The following is a 13,452-nucleotide window of genomic DNA, read 5'->3' as shown; positions in this document are numbered from 1 at the left end:
AGTGAGTGTATGAATCAAACAATAATTTCTGTTGCGTCAAAATAGAAACAAAAAATTGTACCAAAGGCATAGGTTCTTGTCTAAAACTAGAATAGGAAAAAATAGCAAAGATGCATGTTTACACCATTCTCTGATTCACACACTGCGTGCACATATACACCCTCTAGATGGGATGTTGGAATAGAATTTGAACTTGTACAAAAAATACAGTATGGTTAGGTCAGCTATTGTTGCTCGCTTAAAAAAACTCAATACTGAATTCAACCTTTTGCAGAGGTATTCGAGTGGTATTAAAATTCCCGTTCTCGTCTTAACTCTAGTGGACAGCCCCCCGCGGCTTGCCTCTCATCCACCTCAGATGTGTGAATCAGTAGGGACACGCTGTCCATCTCCCTCCTCTCGCTCTCACTCTCATGAATCGCTGGCATGGTCCAATTAGCATCTATCTCAAATTTCCACATCCCGCCGATGCACGTGAAGGGTGAGCGGGTCTGACAGGCGCACAGCTCACTAATGCTTTATCAGTGCAACACATCAGGCCTCCTCTTTGCACTGTGACACCGACAACTAACTGACGTGACTCTCCGTGCCAGGATACTACATGGCTTTTGAATTAGAGTCCATATTGCACTGAAAGCTATATTTAAAAAGGTAGTAACTGTAATGTCTTTGAACACAGCAGTCATGCAATATGATAAACAGTTCCTATATGGTTTCACTTCAAAGTACTGTTTTTTTTTAATGAAAAACTACCAAATTCTACTGACATATAGAGGAATATATTTTATTAAGACATATTTTGGAAAGGCAATTGATTACTTTTAAACTTGTGCCATCAAATATGTTGCACATTATGTGTGGCTTTTTTATATTTTTTGTCATTTTTTAGAGTAAAACATATCCTCATGAAAGCTGCCAGAGTTTCTGCCCCATCAACAGTTTAATCTCAGTTTTCTCTATTAAGATGCTTATATTCTGCTGAACTCTCCTTGAGCAAGATGCTGACTGTCTACCAGTTTATTCTGTGCACACTGCTGAATATAAAAGTGTTAGTGAAATGCCTAAAGCTTAGAATGTAAATCTAGAGGGGATACGTGTGATAAAGGATGTGCCCAGGCGAATAAAACACAGGCTTTCTCTTGAAGAAGCTGAAACCTCCCGAATGTGACCAAAAGGCATACCCGCCACCCCAACGCTTTTAAGCAGAGTGCAAAATAAAATACTCGGAGGAAACCTGCAGGATCCCAGGAAGAAACACACAGCGATTACATAATGACAGTTCATCCTTAAGAGCTATTTAAAAGGGGGAAAGTCTCTAAGCAAACACTCGCAAATGTGACATGGAAACCCAGCCCCCCTAATAGCACATTAAGTATTCATGCAGCATATTGGCAATCACATGGCTGTGTTTTCATGGTTTGGAAGACATTCTTCCCATAAAACTGTGGGCAAATATACAGAGAATATTCTTACCCACATCCAACTGTGGCAGCATTTTTTCCTCTTTCGCGTCACACATTTTTGTTTGGCTGCATCGCACTTTGTAGCCACTGAATCTTTTAGTTGTCTACATTTAAATCTAACATGCTTACAAAACTAATTTTAAGTGTTCAGTTGTTTTGTATTTCCACACAATTCTCAACTTTTGTGGACATGTAGACAGTAGTCATCTATTTATCATAAATGAATTTATTCTCAAATCAGAAAGTCATGGCTATTAAATATATCATGAAAAAAAAAATATCTATGATTCATGAAAAACTAAAACATTTTCAGGGTTTTAATAAGGCAAACTATGTTTTGACTAATTTCTTTAAGCCAGTTATGAATAACTTTATCATTCATTGTGTTTTCCTAAGGTCAAAATTGCAAAGGTGCCGAAATGCCACAGTCTTAAAAAGTGCTCTGCCGTGCTCAAACTTCCTTTTATAGTGCTGAGTGTTCTTTAAGGAAATGCTTTGCTGCCCATTCGTCACTGCCAGTGAGAGCAGGAGATGAATCATTCTAATGTTGCTCTCACCCATACTGAAGAAACCCAGAGTGCAATAATGGCAATGTGATTCAGACTGCTCTGTGTCCCAGTGTAAGCTATGAAAGTCTAAATCAAAAAATGGAAATGCTGGATGACAACAGGCCAGAAATGGTGAGTTGAAAGTACAGGACTGGAGATTTTCTCCTCCTGTTGGTATTGTTGAACTACATATGTATGATTTTGATCAACAAAAAGGTTAAGATTAACTTTTGTTTTCCTCAAAGCAAAAGAAGCAAAGTGCCTCCAAGGTGTTTTCATTTTCTGGATGATTACCATGTGCCTTGGTGACACCAACCAAGCTGATTAGTTGATGGAAAACACCCTCTGACTCTTACCACCTGTCTCCTGATTGGCTATTGCGGTTTGTCTGGCAGCCTATTTAAGTCACTGGGGGGAACATTTTCTGTAAGTTGTATGGTCTGAGGACCAAAGCTCTCCCTTGTGTTTCTTGTCACTACACTGTGATTTTTCAATCCAGAAATGGATCCTGTTCATTTTCTCTTATGTAAGATTATTTTCTTTCTCCTATGTAATGGGTCTAGTATTGAATCATATGATATTTAGATGAAATATGGCCCATGAAAGAAATGTCCCCATTGAAGGATAACAGTGTTTTAGTCTCTGATGACACCACCATCAATAATTCCTATTTAGATAAATATGATGGTAAACTTTATTGATAACTGGATAACAATAACAGTGGCAGATTTACCAGTGTGATCAATGTAGGAGCGTCACTCAAAACAATAATACCACTGAAAAAAATCGTTACTGGAATCACCAGGTCATGTGAAGCATATAAAATGTGCACAGAAGAGAATCTCAAATAATGGCAGAACACTGGATCTTTAAGTCTTGTGTCCATTCCAGTGTCTCGCTGACACTGGCAGCTGTATGTTGTCAGTGAAGCTGTTTCACTGTAGATTAGAGAAGCAGCAACACAAGTAAATTAAAGCTGCAATCTGAGAGATTCCTATGAGACATATTTTTTTCTAAACAATAACGGTGTTCCTCTCGATTATTTGTGTGTGTGTTCATGACTAACTTTCACAAGGTGGTGGCCCCCACTCAGCCTTGCTAGGTACCAGTTTGCTTTTTAACTTATTCCAAATTAACAACTGGGGCTGCTGGGAATTTCAAGTAAACATTCCCATCAGAGCAAGTCTGATAAGAAATTTAATGACAAAATTCCATGCATCATTTATCTCCGTAAGCCACACAATAACATCACAGTGCTGCATCAGAAGCAGGGGATTATTTTACCTCGTCGCATCCTGGATTTAGAAGAAGATGGCACCACTGATAAGACTAATCAACACTTGTCTTTTCAAAGCTAAAATTCTCCCTTGCAGAAAGCCCTTACTGTCAGTCTTGGCTGGCACATAGAGCCAGTGAATGACCACTTTTTTGTTTGCTATCTGTGAAGAGACTGTTAATGTTTGGAGCATGATTGATCTTCTGAATGGCCCTTTCACTGCGCTGTTGGTACAATAATCCTCTGTCTTTTTTTCCTGTCTGGACTGCCGCTGATATGTTTAAAAACATTATGGTGGTCATCACATTGAAGCCACCTGGGGTGAAAGATATAGCAAGATATTAATAAGGGGGCCTCCAGGAATCTGTGTCCATTTTAAGTCTTGATGGCCCAATTACCACAACTTTCTGGTCAAAAACAACCCAAAGTTGGCCTTGGTAGGTGGTAGGTGACTAAATACTTAAGATTTCTCAATGATAATCGTGAGCTACAGCTTAGCCTAGTTTGACAAATGATTATTTTATGGTGTAGCAACTTGCCACCATGCTGAGCAACATGCACTGTTAAGATGTCTGCTCAGCTGCACTCTGTAATGACTGACTGATAATTGCACAGTTCTTCACAGTTGAGTTGACAACACTTCGGGGTAGGGTTTGTGTGGCTGGTGTCAAATCACGGATTCCAGTGATTAACATGTACAGTTTGGCCTTTGAGCACTTATCGTGGTGTCTGCATCACACGCTGTGATATTCAAACATCGGACTGTGTTAGTAAATGAAACAGACATTTTCCTGAGTTGCTGTCTTCATTAAGATTAATGGTGGTGTAATTAGGCCTGTTCCCTTTTCAAACAAGAAAACATCCACAAGGCTGGGCAAATACATATACCACTATATCAATAAAGAGTGTCTGAAAGGTAGGGGGGCCATATTTGTCCTTTCAGAACATTAGCAGTTCACCTTGGATTGCTGTTAGGCAGGTGCTGAGCCTGTGTATATAGTGGGCTACCTTTTTGTAGAAGGAAAGCCTACAAGTCCGATGCAAGAAGGAACAGGAAGTAAAAAGTTCCCATAGTTTAAAAGATCATTTGGTCTGTTAAATGCTGGGATGTAAACATATACTTTTTTTTGAGTACATTCATAAATCCAGTTCACTTTAGGGTTGAGTCAACCTGACTAACAGATTATTCTGGAAATTAATCAGTCACAATTTCTGTAATTGAATATTTAAGACATTTAACAAGTAAAAAAAAAAACACCAGCTATGTGAGGTTTCACTCATTTTAATCAGCTTGTATGTGTAATACACTTTAAGTTTTGTTATTTTTTTGTTTTCCTTTTTTTCAGTCAGACTGATTAAACTATTTCAAGGCCTCTACTGTGGCTCTGCTAACTTGTGTCTGGCTTGCCATCTTCATCAGAAACAGATCAATTGTAATAAACTATCATTGCAGATAGTGGGCTGTGTTTTGCATAATGCTACTCCAGAGTGTTTAGAGTTTGCCAATTTTTTGAGCAATTTCATGACCAGCACATCTCAAATTCAAGCACCAGCTATTAGTCTTCTTTGGAAATAAGGCAGCTGCCTCATTTTGCTTTAACAGCGTCCATGGAAGTGATGATAGTCAAACGTCTCTTAAAGCTAACACATACTGTGTTGTGGCTGTCAACATGACTCGCCTCTCTAACTGCTTTAGTAATTGTGATTGTTAAATTTACATTTTAAGTCAGCTATCGTGTGATGCACGTCCCAACCCATTTAAAATGTGGGGAAAGTGTCTGATAATGGCTTGTACATGGGAATAACCTTACACTGCAAGACAAGACTGACATGACGGATGGATTTTCAGTAGAGGGCCCTCTGAGGCCGATGCCTTCAGTGCATTCCGTGCAAGTCTGTTCTGCGTATTACACACTGTATGTCAGTTCAATTCCTGATGTCAAGTAATCAACCATTTCTTAAAGAACTGATTAATCATTTAAGACATTTATCAAGAAAAAAATGTCCAAACCTTTGATTGTTACTACATCTCAAATGTGAGGATTTGAGGATCTTCCCCTGTTGATATTTTTGGAAACATAGTGTGGATCATTGTGATGGACAAGGACTAACCTAAGATGATTGGTCAATTAACCAATCATCTGAAAATAAGTGACAGATTAACTGATAATGAAAATAATCACTGCAGCCGCCTACTGCCGTCCACTGGCTAAATAAGACCATATATCTGAACCACTACAAATGTCCCCCAGGCCCCAATTAAAGGAAGAAAAAACATCTAAACTTCTCCCTAAGCACAGTTTTTCCAATGGCTCATGTAAATAACATTTACATGTTGTCTGCATCAACGTCAGAGTCCATAGTAGAGCCATTCTGTGAACTGTTCAGCTATATGGAGGAAAAAGAAAAACATCCCACAGCTTTTTTTCCACACAGACCAACAACATGCTCCTGAATCACATGACACTTGACATCTTTTTCCTTAAACATTTGCAAACACATCAGAGAGGCCAGCACCTTGACAAAAAAAATGCAATGCTTAAGATTGGCAGCCATACAATTCTCTCTGTGCTCACCAGAAGCCAATCAATGCAACATTAACAGGGACAGCTAAGCATCTGGCACTTGGCTCGCGCATCTTTCCACACAGACGCCTGTCGAAGCGTTTCAGAGAATTCAGATGAGCGCTGTATTCACTCCTCTTTTATTTATTTATTTATTTATTTATTTATCTCTCTCTTCCTCTACAGAGAGATGGGATCTGGTGCGGAGAGAGAAAGACCCACTTATAAAGAGAGGCTGCAGTCAATGAGTGGACTCCTGTTTCCTGCAGTGCGCGTAAATTTCAGTCTGGCTACACTGGTGCGGCACACGCATCAGAGAGGGATCGGATAGCCTCCCAACTCCCGCTCTGTTAAAGCAGCCTGTCTATCATTCATAACTCCACTGAGGCGCTGTGTGCAACAACACCCCAGGAGAAAAGACCGACGCGCGCTCGAACCAAATACACTCATTATAGGCGAAAAACGACTGAGACAAAGTGCGCACTCTTCTACTTCTCTTCGCCTCATGTCTGTTTCCTCTTGGTGCCAAATTTCACGGGGCGCAATCGCAAATGCGCACACAGTCAAACTCACCGCTTAGGAGCGCGCGCACACGCTTACGCGCACAAGATTCCCCATTTATTTACCAGTTCTATCAAACACACCACAGCCCAGTACAGGCTGGGGCACACGCCCGCGCCGCCACAGACACTCACGCGCACAGGTATAAACGAAAACTTGCACACTACAAAAGATAACAGCGCAAAGCCAGGCAAACTTACTTCTGTGTCTTACCTGTCGTCGTACACTCCCCGAACACACATGACACCTGATTAACGGCCAAAAAGATTCAAGAGTTTGAACTGGTTCCTCATTGTCTCCTTCCTCCCGTCTCTCTTTCAGTTTCCTCTCCCTACCACTGTCATCCTCTCCAGGGCAGAGCTTGACTGCACGGCTTGCGGAGAGCCGATAGGCTGCTCTCCCTTTCTCCCCGCGTGTGTGTGTGTGTGTGCGGGCGACAGGACGAGCGAGTCGAGTCAGTGCGTGTGTGTGTGCGGATCTCTCCGCCGAAGCATCCTCCAATCCTGCCCGGCTACTGCGGCGGCTCAGGCTGAGGACGGCAGTGGATTGGTCGGTTTTCAGATCAATCCTCGGTTATCAGGCTCGGACCGGCCTCCCTATGCTTCTCCTCCACCTTTCTCCATTATCTCCCTCTCCTTCCCTGCTCCTCTCTTTCTCTGTTAACACGTGATTATAGATAGTGATCAGGAAGCGATATGTTATCCCTATCTCATTTTCTTAGACACATACACTCAGAGCCTACATTCCCTGGCTGTCCCAGTAGGATATAGAGCATTATTGAGTGAAGAAAACTGCATAGCAGGAGAAAAAAAAAAAAAAAAAAAAAAAAAAAACCTTCTTTAAAACACAAAACTAGAGGAATTTACCATTCAACAGCCTGAAAAAGTTCCAGAGCCCTGACTCATTTCTCTACAAATCATTCTGTCAGCATCTCCCTGTGTAAATGAAAGATTCATTCTCCCCTAACAAAACAGTACCAAAGTGAGCAAATTATTTTGTTTTTCATTTCAAGCTGCAGTTTCATTTTAAAAGCACGAGAGACTCTCGCTCAAACTCTGGACAGCAAATCACACTGACTTCAGAACTGTGGGGACTGCAGACTCAATGTTGTACTGTTTTGTTTTATTGTTTTTTTCCCATCAGCAAAACTGAAAATAAAGTCAGTCTCTTATGAGCTTCAAATATGGATGCATTGAACCTTTTCTGTTTTTTTTTTAAACAACCAGTGAAATGTTTAATATGAATAACTGTGTTCAAGATTATAGATGTCATAGCACTGTTTCAGTAATCTTTCTGACTTCATAGGGGTCAAGGGTCAGCATCAAAGACGTGATTAGCAATGGCCCATACATCTTCAGGTCTACATCTGTAAGGGTGTAACATCAGTGTTTTTTATGATTTACTATTTATTTATTTGTTTGTTTTCCTAACACAGATGGAAATTCAGATTTATCTACCAAAAACATATTCAGACACATAACACCATCAGCAAAGAACGGTCATCAATTACTCTGGTGAGTTCAGAGGAGTTAGGAGAGTGAGGTCAACATCTAAGCAATGGAATTCAGGAAAAATAGTATGAAGATCCACAAAGTTCAATTTGCTCGCCTGGCCTCGCCTAAGAAGAACAAGAAAAACGTATAGCTTTCGATAGTTAAGACCAAAGTTTGCATGGCATTTTGGGATACGTGTGCTCCAACACAGCTTTATCAGCTCAAACACTCAGACTTACACTCAAAGATTGAGCTCTTTCACTGGGCATTTTCTAATAAATACTTCTTTTATATATAATTGAGAGCTTTTTCTTTTCTCTATTGAGTTTCTGTAACATTCATTGCTATGAAAAGTTTTCTTTGAAAAAATATGAAACGTAGCACGATAAGTAAAAAGGAAAAAAAAGCAAGTACGTTTATATCAAAACTGACCTCAACTCTCCAGATGTCGTGGCACTATGGTATCTTTGCTATCACTAAATGTTCATTTCTCCTGCCTAGCTTCTGAGTACAGACAACAGGGTGCATCAGTTGTCGGCTGTTGCTTTGAGGTACATAAATGATGCACTGAGGTGTTCGATAAAGGATGACGATTTGTTTTGTACCATGGTTCGAAATGTATGCGTCCATAAAAACACTTTCCTTCTCAAGTGTCTACACATCTGGTGTCACTGACAGCCTGTCACAGGGTCTGTTCCCCCCGGGGCATTTCAGTGGTGTTCAGTGTCTGGCCATAATCTGACTGGAGAATGAATGCACAGACTCACAAGCATGAACAACCAGCATCATAGTCTGTGCAAAACCGTATTTTAACAGCAGTAGTGTTCATCATCGTGCCAAAACGGAAGATGACTGTCAACATAAGCCACAGCAACATGCTTTACAAAGTGTGAAGATAAGAGGCAACAGGTGCATGTCATCATAATCCCACATGTGGCATGAAACTGCTGTTCTACAGTACAGAGATCTGTTATGATTGAATCAGTCATTTAAAAGCATGATTGAAATCTGTGCATTGAGTAAATGTTGTATGTACATGTCGGTGTAAAGATATCACTTATGTGTGCTGCACATTTTTTTTTCACATCATATAGACGAGTCAATACTTTTGAAGGCGTTTCATTCAGTTTGCTTTCCATTTCGACTGCATACTTACATTCACCTGCACTACTCAGCCTTCAGCCGAAGCTAACATACTGACAGTACCTGAACTGAATATATACATATATTTCACATTTTCTGTATGAAAATGAATGAATGTGGATGTACATGAATGGATACCATGGCCACAGAAAAAACGCGTTTCTTTATCAATACAAGTCCCACACACTTTTCCAGTCTTTCACAAAATATTAGTTGTTTTAAAACATAGTGAAACTCACTCTGTTGGTCTTTTAACCTTCCGCCCTCCAGTTCATGCCACTTCTTGGCTTGGCGACACCTGTATTTTCTTGGTACAATCACCTTCTGTAAGCAGCACCTCTCAGCTTGGCTTCACTGTGTTTCCTGGTTTCCAAGCCCAATTACACTGTTTCGAAACTCTTTTATTGTCAAGGTGATCGTAGTTTTTTGACTTTGACTCTTTCCTTTTTTCTCCCTTTTTGTTTCTGTCAATCAATTAGTCAGTCCGTCAGTCAGTCACTCTCTTTCTACCCCCTCTCCTTCAAACACGCACACACACACACACACATTCACGTTACTCAGGTACCCTGGGGCCAGCTGTTGAGTCTGCCTATGAATTCAGCCATGCTTTTGCTCTCTCTGGATCCAAAGGGAAACTTAATGAATAATGAACAGAGCAGTGAAAGGGGCTGGTGGGGGTGGAGGATGAAGAGATGGCTAGCACAAGAGTGAGGGAGAGGCCCTTCAGGACCAGGACACGATGGAAAGATGGAGGGAGGGCAACTTGTTAGTGTTCACCCATCAATTAGGCTGCAGAGGAGACATGAAGAGAATGGAGGGTGATGCGTCATGGACAAGGGAAGGAGGAGAGGGAGTTGGAGGTCTATAAACTAAAGTGTGCTTGCTGAGGAGACAGATTAGGCATCAGACGCGAGCAGCAAGATGAGAGTCAGAGCGAAGTGGACATGGAGAGGCAGGGGTCTGGAAGACGTCAGAGGCTTCTCAGCACACTGCCTCCAGCATCATATATCATCCAGGCCTAGTTCTTCCTGCCAACACAACTGTGTCTCTGGTCCACATCCAGAATTGGCATGCAGTTTCAAAAACACTCTAAAGTGGATGTGCTCAGTATACTAAAAAAAGTAATGACTCTCCTTGAAACTCCAGACAGGTGTTTTCATTCTTAGCACTAAAAGGAAAAAAAAGAATTACACTTCCTGTGATTCAGATTTTGCATGACTGCCAGATGTTATTTTTTCCTCAAAAAGGAGTATGACATTAACACATGGTTTAGGTGATAATGCAACACTAGCCCATCATCTAGTTTGCATCTAATATCAACATTTTGTGTGGTGATTGTGTTGAAATAAAAACTCCCACTGAATTGTGCTCATGTCCATTTTTTCTGAGATTAGAGGTTTTCATGTTCCATTAAAGTACGAGGCCACAGCTTTCTCATTATTCCTTCTCCAATTCTTTATGTGATAAGATCAAAGAAGGCTCACCTGACTCTGGACACCATCCAGAAATAAGGCAGTCGTCACAATATGAAGATTTATGTGTCACAGTGGAAACTATCTGTATAGAAGACGACACATTGCACTAATAGCTGACATTCTCTGTGGCTGCATCATACTCAGTTTCTTGTCAATTACTTGACACTACCACCTTTCATATTCTTTTGTGTCTTTATTAGCTGGAACAGCATTTCATTTCAATCTGGGTTTGATACTGTTGGGATTTGGGGGAAAAAATAAAAAAAAATATGTAATGACTATAGTAAAACAGTAGCAAACAAGCTATGAACCCACATGGCGCTGTTGCATGGATTTCACTGATGGTTTATTAATGATGGCCTAGAGCAGTGGTTCTCAACCTTTCAAGTCACGATCCCCCAGAATAATCAGGTTGGTGTTCGTGACCCCCAAAATGAAAGGTTTTTTGTGTCCAATCAGAAACTCATGTAAAGGCACACTTTGACTCTCCCAAACACACTCAATGAAATCTATGGCAAAGTATTTCACTGGTACAGGCGATGTGATGTTAAAAAAAAAATTCTACAGTCAAAAATATCTTTTTTTATTTTTTCCTCCAACCATCTGGCAGCCCCTGGAAATTATCTTGTGACCCTCTCAGGGGTCAGGACCCCCAGGTTGAGAACCACTGGCCTGGATAACTTCCCTGCACATAAGAGTGTGAAACTCTGTAAACACAAATGCTTCTCCCTGAGAACAAGCTGCACAGTGTTTTAAGGGTTACTTGAGTATCGATCCAAAGGGCCATTTCTCTGCATGATGTCTGTTTCCCTGATGGCTTTTTAATGACAGGTCTGCAAATCATTTTGCCAGGGGTGTGGGTGTGGGTGGGTGGCTAATTGCTGTAGAGTCTTCGACGATACACTGAGATTATAATGTGTTATGTGGACAAGTTTGAAAGCAATTAACTTGCATACATTTTTGTGGTGTACCAGATCGCCAGTGTATGTTTTTTTGTTTTTGTTTTTGTTTTTGTTTTCTTAAATGGTGTAAGCTGGTTCTGTGGACCCTCCATATATAAGAGACATTTGGTCAATTAATCACAGCTAAGCAGAACTGAGGGATTATGCACTTGACTGAATCTCATTTCAAGCTGCTGGTTTGGGTGGGTGTGAGCATGGGAACTGCTGCGGACAAGACAAATGGTGGAGGCAGTGGGCTCTGCTGGAGCTGGGAGACACATATCAGCAGGGTAGGACTGGGAATTTGTTTGCCTCCCGCAACACATCTAATTTATGTGGTTGATGAGCATCAAGGTTACACCGCTCCCTGCCATTAAAAATCCATATACCACTCTTCCCTCTGTGGAGAGTACTGTGAGTACTGCTACCCCTGAGAACTTACCCAGCCAAAACAAATTGCTGCTCAGGAATCAAACAAATAGTTGCTTTCGCTGCCGACTCTGAAAATGTATTGTTTCCTTGGTAAAATGCGTCAAGCGTCTTGCTGAAGAATATGAAGCCTCTCAAAGATTGGTAGTCTGTCTCATGCACAATGGTTTATGCAGTCCTTAATCTTAGATGTGAACACTGAGTATTTCTACAGTTTACATATAGATATTTGCTGTGAGTAGGTAGAGGACTTACAGAAATATTTTGAAGGAGATGTATATTGGTTTTGAATGGTAAAGTTAGACTTCATATTTCAGTTTTTCTAACCAAATGCATGAATGAAAACTTTATATTCTCATTAATTATGAATTTACAAGGTCTGATTTACAATCCAAACAGGAGCGCTGCTGGGTGAGGAGGAGGAGGAGAGAATGTCAAGAGTCAGTCTGTTTTACACAGGGGGAAGTTTACACGAAGCTTATTTACATCCAGCTGAGACACACACGATGGAAATAATGAAACCGAAAGTAACTGCAAATCACGTCTGACATGAAATATTAGCCGTACAATTGGAAATGCAGCAATTGGTAGAGCTGACAAAAACAAAATATGACAGAACAGAATCATTGACTTTTAAATCCACGTTTCTTTGCACTTGTGTATCGAGTGGCACCATGTGGCTCAGCTCGGTCGCTCTGAGTGATGACTAAACGCAGGAAATGGTATGAGTAGAGAGACACTGTCAAGAGTTATAACTCCTAATGGGCCGAGTGCACTCTGACTGAAAGATGGAGCAGCTGCTAATGAAAACAAGAGGTACAATTATAGAAGTAGGTCAAGACATTAAAATCCATATCAAAGTGTGGAAAACTTCAGTCTCTTTCAAACAAACTGCTAATTGGTTTTAAACTAAGGCTGCAACTCATGATGTATTTTCCTTAATTAATGTGACTGTTATGACTTTTCTTTTGATAAATTGATTTAGTCCACAAAATTTAAAAAAAGAAAAGAAAAAAATCCTAGAGAGCAGGTCTTTGCAGTAGAAAAAAATATTGCCAGTAAACATAATCCATGCAGCAATTATGTTTCCTTCAAAACACCGCAGCCAAAACCATTTTGAGAAGGCAAATATATCAGTTTTGAACAATAAATGACTTTAATCGATTAAAAAAATCATAGATGCTCTGCAATCCTAGGGTACTGTACCCAGTGATGTTTCATTAAAAATAAGGGATTCATTATGATTCACTTGCAAACTTGAGCAAATGTGCATCGGCTCAAGCGTGATTCTAGCAAGCAGTGCTAAGCACTGTAAGATATATGTAAAGGGTTAAGAAAAAATATATACTATATACTAGACACATACAGCAGGTCAGCGGGGGGGGGGGGGGGGGGGGCAACGTGTAGACAATACAGAGAGGAAAAGGAAACTATTGATGGTTTAATGACCTTGAAAACCTCTCTATAACACAATGATAAGACAGGCTCTAGCACACTCATTCCCATCATAGCTCAAGGCTTAACCCAGGGGTCAAAGGTTTCCCTGTAGGATACTCTTA

Source organism: Toxotes jaculatrix, chromosome 20 (genome assembly GCF_017976425.1).
Source record: "Toxotes jaculatrix isolate fToxJac2 chromosome 20, fToxJac2.pri, whole genome shotgun sequence".
In the NCBI taxonomy this organism is placed as follows: domain Eukaryota; kingdom Metazoa; phylum Chordata; class Actinopteri; family Toxotidae; genus Toxotes; species Toxotes jaculatrix.
The sequence above is the reverse complement of the archived record's forward strand: the minus strand, read 5'-3'. Positions refer to the sequence as shown.